General features: G+C 46.7%; 1 pseudogene; it reads left to right on the top strand.

Annotated features, from left to right (window-relative positions):
- The window catches only part of LOC125717800 (H(+)/Cl(-) exchange transporter 7-like), a 198,322-nt pseudogene extending 191,652 nt beyond the window's left edge, over nucleotides 1–6,670 (top strand).
- Nucleotides 6,671–20,617: the final 13,947 nt, after the last annotated feature.

Here is a 20,617-nt window from a genome sequence, read left to right as displayed (position 1 = left end):
CAGTGGGGAAAATGTGATGTTTATGGATGTCTGGACAACTTAGAGTGGAGAGCATTTTATAATCATTACCTCGTTTGGGAAAGGCGAAAGAAGACGGTATAATTTTGACCAAAATCCAGAATGAGACCAAGTTCACACTGTTCCCGAACATGTTTTGGTCTTTCCTGTCCGTGCCGTTCAAGAAGGGGCTGATCTGTGAACTTTATGGGGAAACAAGGGTGAGAGAGAAAAGGATGAGCTGTTATTTCCAGAAAGGGCTCGACTCGGTACCCTGTCACATGAGCAGTGATGTATTTTTACCTGCCTTCTGGTCACATGGGTTGGAAAGGAAACCATGAAACGTTTGTTGGGGGACTTGGACACAGCCCCCACCCCGCAGCGCATGACTTTCCTGGGAGGCCCCCTGGGCTGGAAATATAGTCATCACCTCGGTGGACATGAGTACCGCGCTGTTTTAGTTGGGCCTCCTGGTTTAGGTAGGCATGTTAGCCATGGTTGTGGATGTTTCTCGTTACAAGAGAGGCACCTGTAGCAGTTTACATGGTATGCAGATACGGTTGTTTATTTTATTTTTTTTAAACGCAGCAGAATTTTTCCCGCCTTCGGTGCCTGAAGTTTTTGGGAAACGTTTGCCCCGGATGCCCACTGTATGCTTCCTGTAGGATCACAACACGTTCACCATTTTTTTAAAAATTATACACTACTGTGCAAAAGTCTTAGGCAGGCAAAGAAAATGATATTTAGATTATCCTCGTGTTGGTGTAAAACTATGATATTATGCCTGTGAAAGTGTGTCAACTTCGCCATTTCAGAACCTCTGCTAAAATCATCCTAGTATTTGCAGCGACCGTCCAATGCAGCCATGTGTTTTTTTTGACTTGGCCACCAGCACACCTCATACAGCTAGTCAGTCTCTCACTGACTTTTTAAGCCAGTATATTTAACTTTTTTTAATTCAGCTGTTGGTGAAATTTAACAAAATCATGGAACGGCTGAGGTGCCCCTGAGGAGAAGTTTGGGAACTGAAGCGGTGTTCATCTAGCCATCCAACTAGATATCAGTAACTTTTTAGAAAATAGAAGAAATTACTCTATATATATATATATATATATATATATATATATATAATAAAATTAAATAAAAAAAAAAGAGGCAAACAAGAGGTGCCCCCATGTGTGTAGTCCTGTAGGGTGTGATGTTGTCATTTGCATGTTTGACTGGAGGATTCTGGGTATTGATTTTTTTTTCTTTTTTTTTACCCCCCCCCCTCAGAGCACGGAGTACTACCTGTATGAGATTCCTCTGTTTATCGTCATGGGAGCCTTCGGTGAGAGAGAGAGAGAGAGAGGGAGCGTCTTATTGTGGAAACCCAAACCTTGCTCTTTTACATCTTAACGGACTGGTTCTGTTTCTGGTTTTCTCATGCCGGGCCCATGTCTCTTTCCCCCCCGCAGGTGGATTGCTGGGAGCACTGTTCAACGTCCTGAACTACTGGCTCACCATCCTCAGGATCAGGTGTGCCTGTGTGCGTGTGCCTGTGTGCGTGTGTGTGCCTGTGTGTGTGTGTGTGTGCGTACTTCTGTGCGCATGTGTGCCTGTGTGTGTGTGTGTGTGTGCGTACCTCTGCCTGTGTGTGTGCACGTAAGTGAGGCCTGTTTGGTTTTTACTGTGTCACGCCTGTCTGAAACTTAGGCATCTTAACACTTGAAATTAAATAATTAAATAAATATATCCCGAGACTGTGGGGCTGACCTTGAAACTGCCCCACACTGGTTTGATGCAAATGAAAGTTGTCCCACAACAAAATCATTAGCTGAGCCACCATGCCCCCCCCCCCCCCCCCCCCCCCCCCATCCCCAGGTATATCCACCGGCCCTGCCTGCAGGTGATCGAGGCCATACTGGTTGCTGCCGTGACGGCCACTGTGTTCTTCACTATGATCTACTTCTCCAACGACTGCCAGCCCCTGGGGGAGGATCAGCTGGAGGAATACCCCTTGCAGGTAAGGCAGCTGGAGGTGGGCTCTCTGTGATTTCATTGGCTGAACAGCTGAGAGGGTGTGTATCCTGTCCTCAGGCCTGAACCTCCACTTATCCCTCTCACAGCTGTTCTGTGCTGATGGCGAGTACAATTCCATGGCCACGATCGTCTTCAACACCCCGGAGAGGAGTGTCCGCAGCCTGTTCCACAGCCCCGCAGGTCCGTGGAGTTTCCAGCACGTGTTTCAGGGCAGGATGGGTCGTGACCTGAAGCCGGATTGGTCGCCCCTGTTGTGCCCTTCTTCTGGAAGAGATTATAATTACAGTCCGTTGTCCATCTTTAGAATGAACACCTGTGTTTGATATTGGTGACAGGCTGGCTAGGTCCGGGGCAGCTGTTTGAACAGTCAGACTCGTCTGCCACCTCTGTCGTGTCGTAGGTTTGTTTACGGGCCGCTTCTGGCTGATTGTTTTCCCAGACAGACAGCTAAACCCATACACACAATCCTCCTCAATTATTCAAGGCTTCCCTCATTTGGGATGGGGGGACTGTCACCCTGCCTGGGGAGAACAGGAGCGCTTCTCAAGTGCCCTGACGAATGCCACCGTAGGCAAGTTCGAACGGCACTAAACTGTGTTCATCCATGCCCTCTAGTGGATGAAAGACATACCAAAGTAACATGGCTTGGTCTTGATCGGCTCCAAATTGCACTTTACACCAGGTAGAAAAATGGAAATGATCATATGAAAAATGCCATTCATCATGAAATAATTTCTGTACACCTGTATCCTCATTACAAGGGTGAATCAAGTAAAACTAGCTGGTTTCGCTAGATTAGCGTTCTTGGGGATCAACTACATGATCAACATTTTAGCAAAAACGTGGGAAACACTGACTTAGGTGATGAATTCCACCACCACCACCCCCCCCCCCCCCCCGGCAGGTTCCTACAATCCCGTGACCTGGGAATCTTCACCATCACCTACTTCTTCCTGGCCTGCTGGACATACGGCCTGACTGTGTCCGCCGGGGTCTTCATCCCCTCGCTGCTCATCGGCGCCGCCTGGGGGCGGCTCTTTGGCATTTTGCTGGCCTCCATTACGCCGCACAATTCCATACAGGTACATCAGGACGGGTCGCCGTTCCTGGGGAAGCGCCGTATAGCCGGTGAGGCGGCGTGGTCCGCTGGCGGAGGAGGGGCCGTCACGATAGCAGAACTCTTCCCTCAGCAGAGAGAAACCTCACAGTGGCGACGTTTTCCACTGACCTTGATTTTTTTGCACATTTTGAAGAAGCAAAACTGAAAATCCGTTAATGGGTACGATTATATTTCAGGAGGACAAGCCCTCAAACGCTTTCAGTTTGATTGAAGTGGTTTTTGTGGCGATTCGCAAAACTGAAATGGAAGCCGATTTTGCGAACTTGTTGCTGTGTAGGACACGATGACTTGGTTCTAGAGCTCGTATCTCATGAAAAGCTCAATCCATGTTGAGGCACGGAATCATAAATTGCAGGTGTTGTTTCCATGATGTTACTTAATGGAAACACCCTTTATGCAATTTCACTTTGTCAACAAATTTGCTTGTTTGTGCAGAACTTTAATGGAAACGCTGCAGGTTTTGATATATTAAGGAAATTGAACGGGGTCTTTAGAAGTCAGAGGGCCTCCTTCAACACCCGCTTTAGATTGATTTCCTCTTTGTTGTCCAATCAGATTTACTCTTTAAGCAGTCACGTGACTCTTTGAAGGTGCCCTATTGGTTAGTGCTGTATCGATTTCCTGGGCCGCCCAGCGTCATGTCGGCATAGATGTAGTTTAACATAATGTTTGTTGGAAGTAAAGCCCCCTCGAAGTTTTTGAATGAGCATGTTTTATGATTTGTGGCGTTTCGTTTGACAGACCTTGGCCGACCCTGGGAAGTACGCTCTGATTGGAGCCGCCGCCCAGCTTGGTGAGTGTCCGTCCGCGGTCAGCCTGCTTTTCAGAGCTCGTCTAGAGGTGCATGGAGGCACATGAGGCTTCGGGTTTGCGTCTGTTTACGAAGGTCTTTGCCAGGTGGGATCGTGAGGATGACCCTCAGCCTGACTGTCATCATGGTGGAAGCCACCGGAAATGTCACCTACGGCCTACCCATAATGCTGGTTCTGATGACGGCGAAGATCGTGGGCGATTATTTCGTGGAGGTCAGTGTTGACGTTTCGGGTTGGAGCGGGTTGGTCCATTTGGCATTATGTGTGAGCCTGTCAGTGAGTGATGAGCTCATCGCCTTTCAGACCGTGCAGAACTTGGAATCGGGCCAGTCGTGTTTCGTTAACTGCTCCGGTCTCATGTTTGCTTTTGGTGTGGGTGGTGCAGCTAGCCACCAGTCTGACGCCATCTTTTTTTCATCTGTCCTTCCAGTGACTGATTTTGAGAACCCTTCCGTTGTTTTTGCACAGCTGTCTAACTTAAGGTGGCACATCATGCTGTGACAGCTCGTTTCGCTTCTCTGTTCCTCAATGTGCCAGCAAATCTGCTTAGAGGAAGTAAAACTTCAAGGGGTGGCAGCTTATGAATGTTGTGCAGATGTGATCCTAAGCTCTTCTGAGTGACTCGAATTTTCCCACAGGGGCTATACGACATCCACATCAAGCTGCAGAGTGTGCCCTTCCTGCACTGGGATGCCCCAGCCACCTCCCACTCCCTGACTGCCAGGTATATTGCCCCCTACAGGATTTTCCCTGCTAATGCTTCAATGAGCCCAGTACACGCCTTTAGCAAGACATTGGTGCTTCATTCTCACTGTATATTCAGGTTTGGTGTGTCTGTCCATTCAGGGAGGTTATGAGCTCTCCAGTAACCTGCTTCAACCTGGTGGAGAAAGTGGGCACTATTGTGGATGTGCTCAGCAACACCTCGACCAATCACAACGGGTTCCCTGTAGTCTCCGGGTTGAGTGATGGCTGTGAGGTATGTCCCTCCCACTAGGGGTGATTTTGTTTTCCTGGAGATTTGTCACATGATGTACTTTGGGGCTTTGCTAATCTGAATTTTGTGCTCTTAGCCAGGGAAAATCTGTGGCTTAATCCTGCGTTTCCAGCTTATCGTGCTCCTGAAACACAAGGTGAGTGTGACCTAAGGTTCCTGCAGAGGTCAGCTGAATAAGGAGCATGTCTGTCCACACTAACACCTATCAGGGTGCTTGGTGTATATGCATGCCTGTGAATGACAGTGCAGCTGACCAATGAGGGGTTTGATTATTGAATACCTGGATGTGACTGGCAGTGCGATTGACCAATGAGGGGTCTGTTTACTGCGTACACGGTTGCGAATGTCAGTGCAGCAAGCCAATGAGAAGTGTGCTCATCCACGTTGTGACCGGTGTACTCTTTTCAACCAGGTGTTTGTGGAACGGGCTCGTTCTCGTCTCAATCTGCGCAAACTGCAGCTGAAGGACTTCCGGGATGCCTACCCTCGCTTCCCTCCGATCCAGTCCATCCATGTGTCCCAAGACGAGAGGGAGTGCATGATGGACCTGACGGAGTTCATGAATCCCACCCCCTACACTGTCACGCAGGTACTAGTCTCAGTCTCAGCCTTGGTCTTGGTCCTTGAGAACCAGAGACACATTTGACTAAACAGTCATGTTCTGCGACTGTGTTCTTCTGCCTCTTTTTCAGGAGACGTCGCTTCCTCGTGTCTTCAAGCTGTTCAGGGCCCTTGGTCTGCGGCACCTCATTGTGGTGGACAGTGACAACCAGGTGCGTCTGCCTTGCGAGGTCCTCAGGCCTTCGTCATCTCCAGCACATATCTCCATTCTCATTGTAAAATTCGAAAATTACTGCATCGGTTTTCAGCCAGTGGCCGTTGGGCATCCATCTAGATCAAGGTTATCACCCTGGTTTCCTGTGCTACTCCCACCCCTCCCTCATAACATAACCAGCTATCTATGCCCTGTTCTACGTACCAATCATGTTCCCGGTGCCCAGGTGGTGGGACTGGTGACGCGGAAGGACCTGGCCCGTTACCACCTGGGCAAAGACGGCCTGGAGGAGCTGCAGCTGGCACAGACGTGATGCGTGGAAGGCGACTGCCGCGCTGCTCACCAGGCCAACCCCCCCTGCCCCCAGTCAGCCCCCGCCAGAACCCGCACCGGTCGTGCATTTCAGCAAAGTCCGGAACCCGGGATGCCAATGACTGACTTTCTGGTTTCGTTCACCGAGGGTTGGTTGTGATGGGGGAGGGGATCGATTCCATGTGTGTTTTGCGACTTTTTGTTGCCCCCTCCCAGTTTGCACATAAAATAATTTATCCGTTATGTTTTTAAAGCACTTCAGAGAGAGAGTGAGTGTGTGTGTGTGTGTGTGTGTGTGTGTGTGTGTGTGTGTGTGTGTGTGTGTGTGTGTGTGTGTGTGTGTATGTGTGTGTGTGTGTGTGTGTGTGTGTGTGTGTGTGTGTGTGTGTGTGTGTGGTTCTACACACACTTGGGTGTCAGTCCCGCTCTGTGGTCATTTGCAAAGCTTTGGTAGCATTGTGATATACATTAGTGTAAATGTGTAAAAAGCATTTCAAGCTGTGTGTGTGAGAGAGAGAGAGAGAGAGAGAGAGAGAGAGATTAGCCAGGCCAATAACGTTCCTCTTTTACTCAGAGTTTTTTGAGTGTGGTCTATTGACAGAGGGTACCACAGTTTTCTTGTGACTTTAGTTTTACTTTAGGGGAAGTTAATTTTCCTCTCCCAGATAATTGTCTTGCACATTGTACCATTAACCAATGCCTCCCACCCCTCCCATGCCAGTGTAGGTAAGACCAACCCTGCCCCCCCCCCCCCCCCCCCGGAAAAACCCTGACTCGCTTTGACCTTTTTCTCTCATGCTGGATGCTAGCGGTTTTTAACATACAGTGTTTTTTCTCGTGAATTCGCCCATTGGCTGACTGCCACACTGCCTGCGTCCTCCCCCACCCACGCCAGTACGTGACAGTATGTATCCCCCCCACCCCGGGTGATTCTCCAGGTCCTGTGTTTTTGATGGCGATTTGTCTCTTGTTGCGCCGTACAGCCTCTAGGTGGCAGAAACCCTGGTTTCTGATATATACCTGAATAAATTATGCAAATCGGGGTCAGGTTTACATGGGTCGGGTGCCAAACAATGCCAGTAGTGTGTGTGTGTGTGTGTGGGGGGGTGACTTCACAGGTGCTCTCCTGAAAATGTGTGTATATCATTGTTTTTAAATGGCACTTACTGAAAGCAGAGTGGGGTTCAGGGCAGCTTAATGATTTGCAAGGTGACCATGGGTCGTGTTTGGCCAAGGGGGCGCTAGTGTGTTGAGGAAAGGAACTTATTCTGGTCTTTGCAGGCTGTGCTAGAAACCCAAACCCACCCCCATGGCTGTATGTGGCTCCGCACTTTAAATGCTTCTTACCCCACCTCGTTTCCCATCTGCGCCCTACAACTTACAAATCCTTGCAATGTCACGTGCAAGGGGGCCCCCTACTGGCCAAGCAAGGCCCTACAGTCGCTGGTGCCCTTGGGGGTCCAGCCGTACAGTTTTTGCCAACAGCAGAGTTTACACTTTGACTAGTTATGTGCTGTTTAGTTATTTTGTTTTTAATTAAGGTGAACTTGCCTAAGTGACCCTGATCAGTTAAATAGGGTTTTTACCCACCCAACAAGCCTATCGAAAATGGACATACCAGTTAAACGGTAAACGATGTGAATCCCTTATCAGATTTTGATTTTATTCTGAATATTAAATGTCGTGTTTTAACTCAACCTTAAATAAATTAAAGTATCTCCATTTTAAAGAGCACTGTGACTGGATGAGAGAATTGTTTCGGCGTTGGCAAGTACCACCTTAGCGTACATTTATAGAAACGGCTGAAATATACTGGATAATTTTGCATAATTTTTATTTTGCCAAGCTTGATTTTCTTCTGTGATTTCTGAAATCTAATAAGCATATGCCTATTTGTATTGCACGAGTCAGTCATGCTGTTTAATAAGAATCATTTGTATTTATACAAACAATGATAAAAAAATTATTGTATTAAATGGCGTGTTTGATGATACTGCTGGTGACTCCGTGGCACTCTTTGAGCAACGTGTCCGTATCCTAATTTTCTACCTTCTGACACACAAATTCTCAGACTAAATGAGATTACTGCAGTCCCGTTGCCGGGGTAATGCAATTGTTTAGGTGGATGTCGCTGAATGCATTTCAGTGGGAGGTCCAGAAAGCCTGGGACGCGATTTGACGGGGTAGAAATGAGATGAACGGTTCTGTTGTACCTTGCAGATTTGTACCTTGCAGATTTCCCTCGATTTGCTTATTAGTTGCTGGAAATCAATATTTAAAAAAAAATGTGCGTTGAACATGCCTTTCCATCCCGATCCATGAACCCAGTTTTCCCAGATATCAGCAAAACAATGAGAAATTCTATATATAAAAAAAAAAAAATCAACATTTGATTAAGTTTTATTAATGCTTGCTTTCATGTTAAAAAATTTTGGTGCACAATTTAATTTTTTTTTTAACACACAACATTTGGTTGAAATTGTAACGTGGAACATCAAGTCTGGGGCGCAGTTAAGGGGGGGAGATTAGGACAGTAAAAAACTTGGAACATAACTGCATTGGTGTGGGTTTGTGGCCCAATATGATATGCATTCATGGGGCCCAAATTCTCTAGCAGAATCACAGCATAGATTTCTTTGTATATTTTTTAGGTTTAAAGGACTCCGGAGATTGAGATATTGTGTTTTTAAAGTTTCCTTGGACTCCCACAGTAAATTTTACAGAGCTGGGGTCTCCATAACTTTTGCTGTGCAATAAATTTTGCTGACTGGGAAAGGGGGGGGGGGTTCCCCAAGATTTTTGCCGGCTCGCCTACCCATCGGCTCACCTTGAAAATGCCCAAAATGCCACCTGGCTGTTCAGCCCTGCTATAAAGTTGCAGAAAGACACGACGTTGTACTGTGACCTTACGATGTTACAGATCCGAGAAATAGCGTACTAAGCAGCACGTGTTTCCCTGCTGTGTTAAGGTGGGCCTTAGAAACCCATAACGCACTAATGCAGCTCTGGATGGCGGGCTATGCGTCAGTAATGCTGTCAGAGAAGATTCACTCATTAGTCTGATGTGAACTTAATCAGATTATGGGTCCTTTTTAGTCGCAGAATACAACATAATCCATGGCAAATGGACATCGGTGCCGTCTTTATGATGTTATGCTGACAGTGCCTTTAATCCCACCCCCCACCCCCCACCAATCCCTTTCCCAACTTCATGTTGTCTCTTAATCCTGTATGTTTCAGTAATATGAAGACGGAATTTCAGTATTCTCTGTTGCGGTTGTTTTATTTTTATCTCGCGAGTTTCATGCATTTTTAAGAACCGCGCAGAACATCAGTTAACTCTGTGCTGCTGGAATCCTGAGGATTGCCTTGATGGGTAGTGTAGGAGTTGAAGGATTTGCGTAGTCAGATTTAATTTTTTAAAAAGGAAATCTATTAAAAAGTAACATGCAAAGTAGTTTATTATTATTATTATTTTTTTTTTTTACATAAGAATTTCAAGAGAAACTGAGAGCCTCGTTTTAATGGGCTTGTCTGGTAAAGTTAGTTTGACACTTGTACTGCATGTATTATTAAACATTTATCTATCCATCCATCCATCCATCCCGGCTCCGTCAACATGCAAACTTCAGTAATTCAAAACACTTAGTATTGAGCTTCCATTGTGAGCCTTAGCAGCCAATAAACAAACCGCCAATAATGAATATCACAGGCTTTGGTGATGGACACAGACTTCCAGACACGCCCCATATTCCTGACGCATTCCTCACCATGACCCTGTCTACTTCACATTCGCAGCCCAATATTTCATTCAAACTGGAGTTCGAAAGCTTGTTGGAGCCGAATGGACAATTTTAAAGACCAACATGGCAGAAAATTCAGTTCTGAAAGAAAGGAAGTTTCGATTTTTAATGAACTTATGAGATGCAGCAGAGATTCATCTTACCCTCAGTAATCTTTAGTTATAGCTTTCAGGGACTGGGATATAGATAATTTAGAAATGTGCTGCTTTTTAAAACACTAAGTAGGATTCCAATACTTTTCCAAGACACGGTATAATAGTATAATGTATTGTTGGTGCGCTGTGGGAGGGAGGTGCTGTCCTGGCAGGGGAGACAGGTGACTGAAACCTTTTGTAGCGATTTGTTCCGCCTGTCTGTTGGGCAGAATTTAGTTTGCTCTCTTTGTGCTTCCAGTAAATCTAGGTCCCGTTCCCATCATACCAGCAAGTCCGTGCAGGGTGGATCTCTGGCTAATCTCTTTTGTTGTTTGATTCCCTCCACGGAGGAAAAAAAAAAGAACTCGAGGTCACCTGCGGTTCCGAACCACATCTCCAGCAGGTCAGTGATCTCAGAGTAGCACATGCCGTTTATAAGCCAAAAGAAAAATGGTTGAAAAGTACGACACCTGTGTTATTCTATTTTGGTATTTAAGTGACAGAATTCCACTAAAGGTGAATTAAAAACTTGCTTAATTTATTGAGAAATGCTGAAGAAGTAAATGAACAAAGGATGAGAGAAGCTGCTGGAATCTGAAGCAGACATGATGCAGGTTCGAAACTGCACAGTTTTGATCTGGAATATGGGACACAATCCACATTATAAGCACTGAGCTAAATGCCAAGTTTTAAATGGCTATTTATCTATTACAACCATTGTTTCAGTGAAAGTTGTATGCAGATGTTTATTACTTAGTAATAAGGCAATATTTGGCTCAACTATGGTTTGTCTGTTACTAATGAAATAAACTTTTCCTATATATAGAGACACAGGACTTTTCTCACTTCTGATCTAAACCATAATTTAGTCTGTTCTTATTTAACATGACACTATAATAAAAATACATCCGAAGTTAAAAATCCTGGAAGACTGCGTCAAATAGAGCAGCAGAGCACCGCCCCCAAACAGCCTCTGTGGGGCAGCAGTGAGCTCAGAGTGCATCCCCCCCCCAGGAGGCAGTGTTAGGAAGAGCAGGCTGCTGTGGGACTTGCTGGTGACCCCAGGGACTTGGTCTTGCCGTTGTCCTCTAAGGCCTGGGCGAAAAGGGCAGGGTTACGGCTGGAGTGCCGCTGGCGTCTCACAAAGGGAAAGACACTGGGGCATGATGGGAAGGAGAACATGTTAGCGTTCCGCTAACACTTGTGGCACTGCCTTTTCTAAGTCAGCCATGTTGGAAAATCCTTGACTACCGTGGAATTACAAACAGAAACTGGAGAGCATCACAGGGGACGCAAAAGCAATTAACATTACAGAACTCTGTGTAGTCTTAGTGACGAAGCTAAGCTGAAGCCAGCAGTTCACACTAAGCCCAAAAATCCCTGGAATTAATCGTTAACAACCCCAGAAACAGAACCTGTGTGTATCCCACACCAATATGAGTCTTATCCCCTTATATAAAATACATGGAATATATTACAGAAAGACCCCTTTTATAGAAGATAATAGTTTTACCTTTTTTTGGTCTCTTGTGGTTCTATGGCTCTAGCCAGCATGTTTTTGTAGAGATCGGACTTTAAATAGCGGGCGTAGGAGTCCTGAGGGTGAGAGGAGAGGCCGAGAGCCCGTTTTAATGAAGCTGTCATCCACTTTCATGGCTGTGCACAGTTAATGCTCCTACCTTCTTCATCAGGAAATAGATGTGCATCTGGGCGTCATCCAGGACAAAACGATGTGGGCTTTTCATGCCCTGCAGGGTCTTCTCCATGGTCTTGCTGTCCACGTTTACCCACTTGCTGGCTCCCGGGGCCAGGAACTGCCTGGGGGGAAGGAAGTGATGAGCCTGAGCTTTGCAGTCCCACTGGGAGTAAGCAAGTGCCACATCAGGGCCTGCTCTAAATTCAACTGGGATGCAAACTGTCCCACTGGGCCACAAGGTCGCACTCACTTGTAGACCTCTTCCACCTTCTGCGGGATCGTAGCGCTCTCGCCGTGCCGGATGTCCTCACAGGCCTCCCAGAAACAGAGGTTCTCCACTGTGAATGAAACAGCGCATGCATCAGCTACCTGCAGGAGGCGCTCATCACGATGCCAATATGGAGGAGAATTGCCTTTCATAGAGGGATCATGATTATTAATTTAGCAGATGCTAGATCCTATTTTTTTTTTTTTTTGAGAGGGCAGGGTCAGTCAGTCCCTGGAGTAACTGATCGACGGCCCAATAGTGAGGTCACTCAGCTGACTCTGGGATTTGAGCTGATGACCTCCTGCAATGAATCCCAATCTGCTGAGTCACACACTGCCCAAATAGGCCCGCAGTGATCAAATAATGAATATGATTCTTACTTGCTGACGATGCCTCCATGAAGCTGATCTACTTGGGCGGGGGGGTCTACATGCTGCTCACCACTGAACTCCTTCTCCAGGTACTCCCTGAACTTGCACCGTCCCAGAGGGTCCCTAAGGAGCTCCGTGAAGCCGAACCCCCATCGTTCCACCCGCAGCTTGGTGGGTGTCTCCACCCTGCACCAGGAGGCGTGGAAGTGAAGAGACGACAGTCACCTCTGGGGGTGTGGCCCTGAAGAGGCAGGATGGGGCGCGGTAACGCACACTCACATGTCGGCATTCAGCGTCCAGAGTGCCGTGTCATCTGTTATCCAGGGGTTGCTGGGGGGGCAGCCTTGCATCATGGGGTCATGGTTCAGGTACTGCTCGCTGAACTTAAGGAAGCTGAACACAGAAGACCAGCCATTCCCAGTTTTAGTCCTACTTTCTATAATCCTTGCAAGTCATCAAATATTCAGGTTCAATGCTGGCATATTCCAGCAAACTGGAGCTCGAAATGGTGACGAAATGATTATACGTCATTGAACCCTATAAGGAAATTCTCTTTTCATCTCCTCCATCTTGCTCTCCATAGGTGAGAGAAAGCTTGGTAGCAAAGGGCAGCTGCCCGTAGAGGCTCCCAGGAACCTGGGGGTTAAGGGCCTTGTTCAAGGACCCACAAGTGTGCTGAAGCCAGGCTTGAACCGGCGACCTTCTGATCAATATTAAGTAATTATTTGCAGTTAAATACAGTTCAATTCAGTTTAATAGTCAACCGGTTTCAATATTAGTTAGGCATCATTAATCCAGGATATGTGTGACTCTGAGATTTATGGTGAAAGATGGATGGGCAGATGGACGAAAGAACGAAATAACGAGGTTAGATTTTCACAAAGAGCAGTCCCCAGCATTTTTGTCAGAATTAACATGAAATAGATCCCCCCCCCCACCAATCAGAGGCACAGTATACAGAATACCCAGAGATATCCCCCAGTTAGGGACTAATGTGGACTGGTGTCGAACCAGTGGTCCCCCAGCTATGCTGGGACTGAGGCTGAATCACAGGTGTTGGGGGGGGGTAGGTGGGGGAGGCTGTTATCCAACCTTTCCAGGCAGATGGAGGACTTGACCCTCGAGCGGCCCAGGGATTTCCTGATGTGTTCAATCTGGTGTCGGGAGCCATGAAAAATCACACGGGGAATATAAGAGTCAGAAAAAAGGCACAGCATGGTACACATCCAAGCCCTGATAAGAGCCATGCTGTTGTACCTTTAAACAGAATTTGTCAATATCTGAGAGCCAACAAAAGAAAACGACAACACAGATGTAGATCCTTCCGAAGCAATTTTCTTATGACAGCATTCTTAAGAGCCCACTTAATCACCCTCTTTGGTTGTTCTTGGCAACCATCCCATCAGCTGAAATAGGTTCACTCTAAATTCTTTCAGGCTTACCTCTCTTTTGTAGTAGTCCGCGTTCTGTTCTGTAAAGAAGGAAGAAACAAAACCGTCTCTAAACATGATATAAGCCACATGTTTATGGGAGTTTTACTTGCGCAAAAATGTTCTGAGGGCACAAGGTTCATTGGTTCAGAGAGATAACCAATCAGACTGTAGAAGTGGTGGATACAGGCAACTAGAGGAGGGGGGGGGGTCAACCAATCAGATGTCTTGTTCCTGCCTCCTCTAGTTCCTTAGACCCACCTCCTCTACAATCTAATTGGTTATCTCTCTGAACCAATCATTTTTCCTTCTGCCCTCAGAACATTTTTGTGAGGGTAAAACTCCCACGAGCGAATCACATGCAAGGAATCAGACAGTAGGAATTCTGCTCACACTCAGCTCCTGGCTTTACTAAGCAGACATCCAGTCTAGAAACCATGAATAATATAGCACTATTACGAGTATGTATTGTGGGACTGCTGACGTACTTACGTTAGCATGGAAAACGAGAGCAGGAAGTGAGGAAGAAGTGAGACAGAAAGATGAGCACAACGAAGTGCTGTCACACTCACACACGAGCTTCCCTCGGATGCCCTCCCACCAAAAACACTGATTATCACTTCACTTCCTTGGGTAATTTGGGGGCCCAAGGCAACAGCCTATTCTGCCTATAGCTGCCATATATATATAGATATTAATATACATATTTTTTCTTCATGACTTTGATCTTATCTAGGCCCCGAGCGGCTCTCTTGTTTGCCCGGATCCGGTCCTGTGACTGACAGAGGCGATAAACAGCAGGTACTGGCATTACGGAAAAAATGTATATGCTTAATAAAAAGCTCAGACCAGCTGGACTCGGGAGTTGTGCCGGTTCCTTCGCTCAGGGCCTTGTTCTTGAACGCTGAATGTTCCCGGCTGCAGAAAATCAGAGGGTGAGAAATCCTTAGCTGAACTTCAGATGAAGAGTGAGCTCGTTTCTCTCAAGCAGACTGACGCCGGTCTAACGCTGCATTAATACCCCTTAGCACTACTGGTCACATTTCCCATGATGCCACTGGGTACAGCCCATGGCGACACTGCCCAGTAGGGGACAGTGTGACAGCTTTCCAAAAGGACCATTCGGTCCTGGAGGGCCAGTCGGTGACACAGTATCCATGATCAGGACTGGGGTACCCTGCTTTACAGAATAAACTAACCAAATGTCGATACTGAATGCAATCTGATTTAACATGGTTTCCTTAAATCCCAATTAAAGTGCTTCAGATCAGCTCAGGACTTAACAGCAGAGAGACTATTTGGCAAATTATTACGCTGCTATTTGCAATTACATCCATTATCTCTCCGCTAACATGCAGCATTAAGCCTGAGCCGCAGGAATAGAGGTCAGATAATGGATCCGGTATTCCGGAGGTGGGATCCTCTTCCAGCTCGTTTAAAAGGCCCAACAAGTGGGGGGGTGGTGGGGGGGGAGACGCAAACACAGCATGTCTGCATTTTAGCTTCAGGCCGTCTCCCAGTCCCTTCGCACTCCTCTCTCCCAGATCCAAGCATCACCAGTCTTAGCGATGCGTCTCGTGTTTCTCGGGCAAAGAGAAAGGAGGCAGGAAGCGGCCATTTTGTCATTTGCTGGTTTTAATCCCCCCCCCCCCCCCCAGCTTCCCCCGTCCACCTGGCCGTACCAGAGTGCAGAGCGTCCCTGCCTTTTAAACACGAGCAGCACCTGACTGGGGGGCCCTACGCTGCGTGGTTTTTGGCTCAACTGTGTTTCCGTCTAATTGGCGTCAAAACGGTGGGTTTCATCAATGAAGGTGGTGTGTGGCTGAGCGGGTTGGCAGTCGCCGCCTATGACTGGAAGGTTGCCGGTTTAAATCCCACAGTCAGCAGAGTGACATCACCACTGGACCCCTGAGAGAAGTCCCTAAACCCCCAACTGCTCTAGTCTCAATAAAAGGTACATCTGCAAAATAAGCTGAATTTAGGATGTGATCCGCAGCTGCGTGGCTGCCATTCCCACCTCCTGATGCCGCCCCGGATGGGGATAATGGCCCACATAAACGCTGATGCTTATTAGCCCTGAGAGATGCTGCGCACCCAGCAGAAAGGGGCCCTAGTGACGGCCGGGATTAAGCCAGATACACACCACACTCTGCTCCTGTCCCACACTTTCATTCTCCACTCTCCTGTGTTATTCATGAACTCCAAATTACACTCAGCGAGGGTGCAGTTGCTCATTCCCGCAGCCTGCTGTCCTGTCTGTCTTCTGAAAGCTCTCGTCCCACAGAACATAGGCTTCTTCCCAGCTAAGTAAATATTTCATGATCACACTGAAGCAGTAGTGGGTTATCAGGCCTGAAGTGATATATTCCTCCCCCACAAAGTATGCATGGAGACACTCTGTGTGTCTTACTTAACGAAGATAAAACTCCCCCCCCCCCCCCCCCCCCCCCCGTGAATTTTGCTGAGCTCAATGCTCTGGAGATGACGGAGATCGAAAATTATACCGGAAATGTTCCATATGTCCTTACAGATGTTTCCTTTGCCTTCCTTCATTGAACAAACCCGTTGTCGTGGGAGAGAACTGCACAACCCCCCAGCTCTCTGTGGGGGAATGGGACCCTGCCTATGCCTTCCTGCCAATCCTGCCAAGTTTCCCCTGTAAGTTGAAGGATCTCCTAACAGGCCTGCATGTAGATTAATGTCATACCCAGGACAAAGCAATTGCAGGTTAAGGCCCTTGCTGAAAGGCCCAACGGAGTAGAATCACTCTGGGCATTCACAGGATTTGAACCAACAACCTTCCACTTGCTTGCACAGATCCCTAGGCCCAGAGCCACCACTCTGCCCCACAACCTCAAAAAAATCCTAGAATCGCCCCCAGCCTGAGGCGATATTCGAGCTGCCAAGGTGCATTGAGTTCAGGTTTACCCAGTGTGTGCTTTACTCTAATCACAGCATACTGGGTTTTCGCCGGGGCAGATGTAGGGAGTCAGGGGTTTCGGGGGAGGTGCTTACTGGCGGTCTGTTGACGAGCCAGTAGGCCTGTTCCTGACATTCCAGCACGATGCGGTCCGCCTTGCGCCTCTGTTTGGCTGCCCTGGTAGGAGCAGAGCAGTCGATGGAGAGTCAGAAAGCATACTGGGTAATTAGCATATAGCGGTAATCACTGAACTGCAAGGTAGGGTTTTCATTTTTCTGTTTCCTTTTTCACTTAGAAATGGATTTCCGACTCTAGTGTTTAGGCTGAGGTCTGATTTAACAGATAGGAGGGAAATTATGACCACACACCATGTTACTTTTTAATTTAGGTAACATCATCATCCTCTTAATACGAGATTTATTCATCCATTCTCATCTGTCCCCTTGTGTGCATTTATGAAATTGATTTCATAGCTCGATGCGACAGTATTCCCGGGCTGGGGTGGGGTTTACCTGAGCTGCTCCTTCGCCTGCATCACCACGAAGTCCCAGGTGTGGTTGATCCGTTTGTGCAACATGTTGTAGCTGTCCTGCGGAGACGATGTTTAAATGCGACATTGCCAGGTCGCACGGCTGGCTGCGTTGCTGCATGGGTTCACGTTATGACTCACAGGCCGAACCCCTCCCAGGATATCAGCTGGCAGTGTCGGATTCACAAACCCTCTTACTGATGAGAACCTAAAATGCGTTGACCCTGACGCAACATGGCGGCAAGTTGGTGGATGTCTATGTGCGATCCTACTATGTGCATAATTGGTGGGAGGTTTTCTTACACAAAAATGTTCTGAGGGCAGAAGGAAAAATGATTGGTTCGGATAGATAACCAATCAGATTGCAGAGGAGGCAGGACCAAGACATCTGATTGGTTGCTCCTGCCTCCTCTAGTTGCTCGGATCCACCTCATGTACAATCTAATTGGTTATCTCTCTGAACCAATCATTTTTCCTTCTACCCTCATAATATTTTGTGTAAGTAAAACTCCCATGAGCATTCAGCTATCACATGATCTCATCAAGCAATGCTTCAGACCAGCGAATAAGAATAGCATTGAAATGTACATAAATAAAAATTTTCTCTTACCTTTTCATAGTCTATCAGCTGCCCTTGCTTTCTGATATTCTTCTTAGTCAAATAAATCGCTTTAGAAGAGCAAAAGAAAGACATGGCAAGAAACTGTGTTTTTCTATTATTCTAGTAAAGGGAAGTAATGATGTAATAGGCGAGCACATGATTAATAATTGGTAATCACCGTAATCTAGCTCGGAGGCTGGCCACTGCTGAGAGCTCCAGAAGTACGGAGTCTAGCAAAAAGGAGATGCTGTCATTTGAAACTATTCAGAAGCAGCGTGACAAAGGTGCTTTGTGATTTAACATGTCAGGGACAAGGCGGGTGGAAGGCATTTTGCTACTTTAACTGGCATTGGTTCTCATACATCAGTGTTTCCCAATCCGGTCCTCGGCGACACACAGATGATCCACGTTTTTGCTCCCTCCCAGCTCCCTACCAGACAGTCTACGTTTTTGCACCCTCTCAGCTCTGGAGCCCGGACCAGATTGAGAAATACTGTCCTACACGGTAATTCCGCAGTCTCTCCAACGAATAGTTTCGATATGCGTGCCCCCCCACATGGCCACCACCCTCTCGCGCTGCCCTCCATCTGAAGAAACCGTGGTTTTAGGTTACCTGGAAGCGATACGGCGTCTCGTCGGGCCCCAGGACGAGCGTCCTGGGGTCCTTTAGGGGGTAAATGTAGCCGTGCTTCACGATCAGATTCCCCACATGAAGTGCCTCTGAAAACACACAAAGTGGTCACTCATTTCCACGTAAACTACTCAAAGCTCAAACAAATCCACTACTCGTAGCCCAGATTTAGGCATAGTAATTCTCTAAATTTTTGTCAGTGGAATACAGTAGAACACACGATAACTAGAAACTGAGTAGGCATATTATATTTTATTTTACGGTATAGCAAGTAACTGGAAAAAACGTTGACATGGTGCACAGAATAAGCCGCGGGGATGGTGCATTCCTCATCGGAACTATAATTAATTACGAGTAATTGGGACTTTCCACTTTCCGGCTGCCTCCGCGGCCATTGGCAGTCAGGCGCTCCCGGGGGTTTCAGACCGGCGCAGCAACAGCGCTGCTAGGGGGAAGCCTAGTGTTTACAGGGAGGGGTAACTGCTTACCGGGGCAACAGGTTTTTTGCCCATTCAAGTCTGTTAATGCATCTGCCATCTACTGCCTAAAAGTCCCCTCCTTTCCATTCCGACTTCTTTTCCAATCTGGGCTGTAAATCAGGGAAATCTGCTCCCTTGCTATTTAAAACCTCATCTGCATCGCCCGGGAATTCAGGACAACAGCGTCTTGCAGAAGTGCATAATGAGGGAGACGGATAGCGATATTTCTCCAGGCATGACTGACTGCCTCTGGCTATCAGCGAAGTTTGCATCGGGACTATCAAACCGTACAGCTCAGCATGCGTAGCGGCGCGACTCGGGACTGGCCTACAGATTATTTGTACTAATAGCCTCTCAGCAGAAAGATAAATAATTCAGCAGATAAATTGACGCCAGGGGAAGAAAATCCCAAAAGCTTCAGGCGAATGGGGTGTCTATGTTATGGACAAGCTCAATTCTGACATTTATTAATTCACAGGCTCAGCAATATCAATGGAACAGAACATGCTTCTGTCAGACACGTGAATTGCATATGCTTACACATAAATGCAGCTAGGCTAATCTGTTGTATGGATGACAAATTCTATTACTTCATTTGTATTTATTATTCAAAAGACTCGTTTATTTCTGTTATTTTATTACAAAAAAAAAAAAACCTGATGACGTCTTTCGCCAGCAGGGGCGCCATCGTCGTCACGAAGGGCAAAAAACAATCGATTAACCTCACATAAGAGCACCAGGTAACGCTTCCCTACATACTTCTCGGCCCTACCTTCTTCCATGATGGAGTACTTCTGAATTAGCCACTCCACGATATCATTTCCTGGGAAGGCATAGCGAGGAAGGCATCTAGTTAGAGTCGAGAAATGCATTAAGCCGTCATAAATCAAAAACGCTGAACTCGATAAATAAATTACATAAATAAATATGAGCGCAAGGAGATCGATGACAGTCTTAATGCACAGGATTCCCGAAGACCGCCGATGTATGGGCTTTCCTGTGAAGGGCTTAAATGACCATTAGGACCCGGCCCCCGGGACACTGCACGGCCGGGTGTAAGACAACCCGGGCGGCACGAAAAATTATTTTTAAAAAGTAAAATATGTATCGTGCACCTGTCATCGCATGTGGAATCACTGTGATTAACAGTCTTTGATTCTTCATCTTTATCCCCATGTCGGGATCTTGCATCGCCACAATGACTTGTTCAATCTGGGATAAGAAGAATAGTCAAAATCGTGAAATCAAGGTGACGACAGACATAGTGAAAACGTTCAACCTAGTAATATAATAATTGCTTAATGTGTGATTTGATATGTAATCGTTATATTCATCATTAAATCACCGGAGAGACACACTCATATATTTAGGCATATATATAAGTAAACTACAAGGTTTTTCCTCTGACTATCTTAACTGCACGTCAAAGACGTTATCGGATATTCCCGACTACAGACTTTCGGTTTGATCATTTATTCGCGTTATTAATTCGGCTCCTGATTACATTAAACTAAACATGCTCAGATTGTTACAACCTTTGCTTGTCGGTTATTTTTGGGATCTTTCTGGATGGGCTCAAGGCGGGGTCTGTAAGCACAAGCAAACTGCCAGCACTTTTGTTTTACATGAAAATAGTTTGATGTCGGCCTATTGCGTTATTGTCTGGCTATAATTTGGAGGCAATATTAAACAATAGGCCCATATATTGTAAATATACATG

Source organism: Brienomyrus brachyistius, chromosome 22 (assembly GCF_023856365.1).
Source record: "Brienomyrus brachyistius isolate T26 chromosome 22, BBRACH_0.4, whole genome shotgun sequence".
In the NCBI taxonomy this organism is placed as follows: Eukaryota; Metazoa; Chordata; class Actinopteri; order Osteoglossiformes; family Mormyridae; genus Brienomyrus; species Brienomyrus brachyistius.
The sequence above is the reverse complement of the archived record's forward strand: the minus strand, read 5'-3'. Positions and strand labels throughout refer to the sequence as shown.